A 6,000-nucleotide genomic window follows, 5' to 3' on the forward strand; every position below is an offset into this window, starting at 1 on the left:
GTCTAAAGTGTGATTTCTCTCAATCCTCAAGGTCAGATAATAAGAGATTTAGTCTAAGGAGTGGTTACTAAATGTTTGGAGAATTAAGGAATAAAGTCTGTTCGTTGTATCATGGTAAAGAAGTGTTTTGTCATTTTCCCCCTTTCAGCTGGGGCATAAAAGAATGTTGAAGAAGCCGGGCGATGAGGGCGCACGCCTTTAATCCCAGCACTTGGGAGGCAGAGGCAGGCGGATCTCTGTGAGTTTGAGGCCAGGCTGGACCGACAGCCTCGAAAACAATACAGAGAAACCCTGTCTCGAAAAACCAAAAAAGAATGTTGAAGAATGAACTTGGGGCATTCAGTATTCACTGGAATGCCTTCCTGACTGTATTCTATATCTTTGTCTTTTCCTTAGTATCTTTACCTGCCATTTTTCTTAATCCACACTCCCCCTCTCAGCTATGAACTGGGCAAGTCGGCTGGATCCTACTGGAGCCCCCCAAAAGACAGGCTCCCACAGATGTCCCCTCAACATGAAGCACAAACAAACTGGCTCATTCAGATGGCGTTCAACATGGTGCACAAACAAAGATGGGATCATACAGCTATCTCAACACTACCAATGTTTTTATGACTCAAAAGGCAAACGCTTCTTTGGAAGTTATGAACCACAATCATGTTATAAACAACATGACATGGAGGGACACTAAGGAGATCTTCCCAACAGATTAACCTAAGGAAAACTAGTTGAGGATTCTTAAGACTGTCTAGATATCCTGAGGCTTACAAAGGTGAAATATAACTTGTTTGAAACATTGTGTCTTAGTCATTATTCTATGACTGGGAAGAGACACAAAGACTAAGGCAGCTTATAAAAGGAAGCATTTATTTAGGGGGCTTGTTTACAGTTTTGAAAGGCTATGATCTTCATGGTGGGAAGCATGGCAGGAGGCAGGCAGTAGCCTAGGGGCAGAGGGAGGGAGGGAGGGATGGGGAGAGAGTGGAAGAGGGGGAGGAAGGGAAGGAGAGAGAGAGAACCATTGTATTTTTTAAAATTCACATCTGATAAGCCTAACAGATCAGGGGATAGTTGCTGGAGAAAAAAAATGGTTTGTTACCATTTCCAAGAGGAGAAAACAAGACAGAGGACCGTGAGTGGAGCACGGGCATGGAGTGGGAGGAGCCTGCATGAAAGGGATGACCAGCATCGGACAAGAAGAGCCTGAGTACTTGAACAACTGAAGCCATAGAGGGGCTTGGTCTGTAGAGGGCTCTGGGTTGCTTCACGTATGCGTAAGAGGTCTTCTTGAGGCCAGTTGTTTGCCATCCCTAGGTACTGGCAAAAAGTGTCCTCGAAGCCTCACAAAGCATAGAAAACAAAATACACACTACGTGTATGACTGCAGTGAACTGACTATTTCAGGGAGGTTTGGTAGCGTCATGGAATGAATGAAGGATGGAGGGTCTGGAGGGTTTGGTCCTGATGTGGGTTCAGAGGCCGAGCTCCAGAGAACTACAGTGAATGGGTCACCTTTCCCTCTCAGCTGTCCCCTCTCTGCTTCAATTTTACTTCTCTTCTCCACATACGTAAACACTGGTGCTGTTTATATGACGCACATCATTCTGCTGTCTTTCACATACTTAGCATCCAGCAAGTAGCTATGCAGAACGTGTAGGATCAAGTCCAAATTTCCCGATAGTCAATACAGTTATTAGTCCCATCCCTCTTCTACTCACAGTAGTTTCAAATACACTGCCTTTCCCTAGATCTTTTATTTTGAGACAGGCTTTCACTATGCAGGGCTGGCTATCCAGGAACTCACTGTGTAGACCAGGCTGACCTTACAGTCATAGAAGTCCACCAGCCTCTGCCTCCCAAGTGCTGGCATTGACAGCATGGGTCTCCATGCCCAGCCGTCAATTCCCCTGGATCTTTGAAAACTCTTAGTCTCTTATTTTCAGCTCTTCACACTTGGTCATACCTTATCCAACATCACAGAATCCTTCCCACCTTGACTGAAATGTACGCTTCTTAGAGAGGTTTTGCTCCCCCAATCTGCCCGCTCACGGCACTCTGAGCACTGCCATGGCTCTGACCGCACTTCCGTGTCTGCCCCTTTGCGTCTCTCATTTTGCCACAAGGACAGGGGTCCTATAAATGATGAATTATATTCACTTCTGTAGTATGAGTCAACTTTCAGAATCGCCTCACTCCCAACACTTTTCTGCTGGCGTGACTGGGATGGACCAGGGAAAGTGGTTATGTGATCATGGTCACTGAGATAAATTTTTTTTCTCTCTATCTCCGTCTCTTTCTCCCTTTCATACATACATATACACCACCAGGCCAATTTATATCATGTTTGTTTAAAAGAAGCTTCTGTTCACAAGCCACTTGTCACTCTCCAAGTCTACTTTGACTATTAAATGGCTTATTTTTATCTTCCTGTTGTAGTTCCTTTTACAAAAGAAGGGTGCCTACACTTCTAAAAATGTATCTTGATTACAGATTTCTCAGTAATGTTTTTTTTATATTTTTTAAATGACATGAGACATTTCAGAAACTGTGAAATTCACTAGTAACACACCACTCGGTCATCATAAAATGATCATGCTGGCACTCCTGCACTCCAAGGATGTACTAGGGACAGATTGTCCATGGGGAGAATGGTCAAAATTGAGAGTGCTGGTGGGAGCAGTGTTCTTCCCTAAAGAAGACAGAATTTAGGAAAATCTCATCTAACTCGAAATATTTGCTCTCAAATCTCCAACACCTACTGAAGGGATCATAAGGGCAAATTCCAGTGAATGTAACATAGTCAAAGCAAAGATTTGTGTATCTTCAATAGATTACAAAAGTAGTTCACAAAGTTCTTTTTGCATCTAAGACTCTGTGGCACCATCTGTGTCATAGATATGTGTGACATTATCAGTAGAAGTTGGTGCATGTAAAGTGGCAGCTTCCATGGTTAATACTCTGAGAACTCTCTGGGCTGTAACCGTCCACCCTAACTACTCTTAGCTAACACAGCATCTGTAGCAATAAAAAGGGCTTGATCTATATAGTTTAGTGAGAGTGGAATGGCGAAGAGGACACAGTGTAAAGGGGCATGTCTCGGTTGAGCATCCTCCAGGCAGTACATGTCCTACCTGAAGGGCCCAGGAGTCTCAGATGGCTTTTTGTGCAAGAAGCACAAGGAGGTAAGAGGTCATCGTTTCACTTGAGTGTGTGTATGGTGTAGGCATGAGAACACACCATGTCTATGCACGCTTGTGGAGAATGAAGGTCAACGTGAGGCAGCTTTCATCATCCTCCACCTTAATTTTTGAGGCAGGATCTCTCACTGAACCCAGAGCTTACCGATTTGACTGTCTGGCTACCAAGCCTCTGAGTTCACCCTGCCCCCATCACTGGGATTACACAAGTTGTCAACTCCCTGGCTTTTATTGAGTGCTGGGATCTGAACTCAGGTCCTTGTGTAGTGAACACTTTACTTTCCAGTGTCATCAATTTACTTCTAATGTCGTTGTTCTTATTATACCCTGTGCCTCCAGTGTTTCGTCTTGTAAGTTTGCCTCATAGATTTTAGGGCTTGACTTTCTTGCTGGCTCATTGTCTATATTACAATTATTATGATAAAGCATGAGGGGAGCCTTGGCAGATTCCTTGGCAGGAGAAGGTGACCAAGGTGGAGGGACAAACATGGTAGGCAGACAGAGAAGTTTTATTAGAAAGGGGAGGGAAGGATGAGGAAAGAGAGAAGAGGTACAGAGACTCGGAGACACAGAGAGGACAGAAGAGAAGAGGGAGACAGGAAAAGTCCTGCCTGCCCCAGGGGAACAGCAGGAAAGAGAGAAGAAAGAGAGTGGGGAAAGAGAGAGAGAGAAAGAGAGCAGGAAAGAGAGGGAAAGAGAGTGTACAGAGGTCTTTCTTTTAAAGGGGTCCTTTGTGGCAGCCCACAGAATGGGAAAAGATATTCACTAACCCTGCATCTGACAGAGGGCTCATCTCCAAAATTTACAAAGAACACAAGGAGCAAGTCTCCAAAACACCAAAGGACCCAATTAAAAAGTGGGGGACTAAACTAAATAGAGAATTCTCAATAGAGAAGTCTAAAATGGCTGAGAGACACTTAAGAAAGTGCTCAACATCCTTAGCCATTAGGGAAATGCAAATCAAAACAACTGTTAGATATCTTACTCCTGTCAGAATGGCTAATATCAAAAACACCAATGACAGTTTATGCTGGAGAGGATGTGGAGAAAGGGGAACACTCCTCTATTGCTGGCGGGAGTGCAAACTTGAACAGCCACTTTGGAAATCAGTATGGAGATTCCTCAGAAAAATGGGACTCAGTCTACCATAAGACCCAGCAATTCCACGCTTAGGCATACACCCAAAAGACTCCCATTCATACAACAAGGACATCTGTTCCACTATGTTCATAGCAGCATTATTTGTAATAGCTATATACTTGAAGCAACCTAGATGCCCCTCAACTGAAGAATGGATAGAGCAAAAGTGGTACATTTACACAATGGAGTACTACTCAGCGGAAAAAAAAACAATGGAATCTTGAAATTTGTAGGGAAATGGATGGCACTAGAAGAAACCATCCTGAGTGAAGTAACCCAGTCACAAAAAGACAAACATGGTATGTACTCACTCATATATGGATTTTAGATGTGGATCAGGGCATTGCCAGCCCACAATCCCATTGCCAGTAAGTCTGGGAAACAGGGAGGTTACCAAAAGAGATAAGCATGATACCCCAAAGAAGGGGAATGAGGTAAGATCTCCTGAGCAGATTGGGAGGAGAATGGGAGGAGGGGAGAGAGAACCATAAAAAAGAGAGGGGAGAAGAGGAGGAGAGAGGAAGACATGGGGGAGCAGGAAGGTTGAGTTGGGGGAAGAATAGAGGAGAGCAGGATGAGAAATACTATAATAGAGGGATTCATATAGGTTTGAGGAGAGAACTGACACTAGTGAGATTTCCAGAGATCTACAAGGATGACACCAACTGGCAAACTAAGCAATAGTGGGGAGACTACCTTAATAGCCCCTCCCTGATAATGAGATTGAGGACTACCTTATATGCCATCCTAGAACATTAATTCAGTGACTGATTAAAGCAGAGGCAGATACCCACAGCTAAACACTGAACTGAACTCCTGGAATCCAGTGACAGAGAGGGAGGAGTGATGAGCAAAGGGGTCAAGACTGTGCTGGTGAAACCCACAGAAACAGCTGAACTGACCTGACAAGGGGATGCTCTTGGAGCCCAGACTGATGGCTGAAAGGCCAACAGGGGACTGATCCAGACCCCCTGAATGTATTGTTAGTGAGGAGGCCTCGGCAATCTCTAGGGCCTTGGGTAATACATCAGTATTTACCATGGTGTACAAATGAACTTTGGGAGCCCATTCCACATGGAGGGATGCTCTCTCAGCCTGGACACATGGGGGAGGGCCTAGGTCCTTTGCACCTGGGCTCACCAGAGTACTGCCTTAGTGATTTCTGCCAGTGACAGGGGCAGGCCAGCATAGTGCCTGAATCCTTACAACAATACTTGTTTTTCATATTTAGATTTCTGTCTTGACTATGTTAGCCAAGTTGAGGTTTTATGTAAATGTGTTTTCAAATGGAAAAACTTATGGTTGTCATACTTTTGGATCTATACACCCTTTCTTTTATTTAAAAGACATCTAGTCATGACTATTGTATATCATCAGAAACACACAATGCCAGTCATTTCAATACTAAGTGCTATCCAGTGCCTTTTCATAGTGAAAAAGTCTACACCCGTTCTGAAACAGGAAAACCTGGGTTCAGATATAGGCTTTGTAGTTTCCTGCTCTGTGGCCTTTAAGACCTCTATAAATGTGAGGTGAGAGTTACAGATAGTGTTCTTGCACTACCTAGTGGGGTTTTAAGTGCGTGTACATTTCTCTCGCTCTATTCCCTGTGACAGATCTTTATTTATGTATTTTAAGGTTTGGTTTATTTTATTTTGAGGCA

Source organism: Mesocricetus auratus, unplaced genomic scaffold (genome assembly GCF_017639785.1).
Source record: "Mesocricetus auratus isolate SY011 unplaced genomic scaffold, BCM_Maur_2.0 Super-Scaffold_15014, whole genome shotgun sequence".
NCBI lineage: Eukaryota > Metazoa > Chordata > Mammalia > Rodentia > Cricetidae > Mesocricetus > Mesocricetus auratus.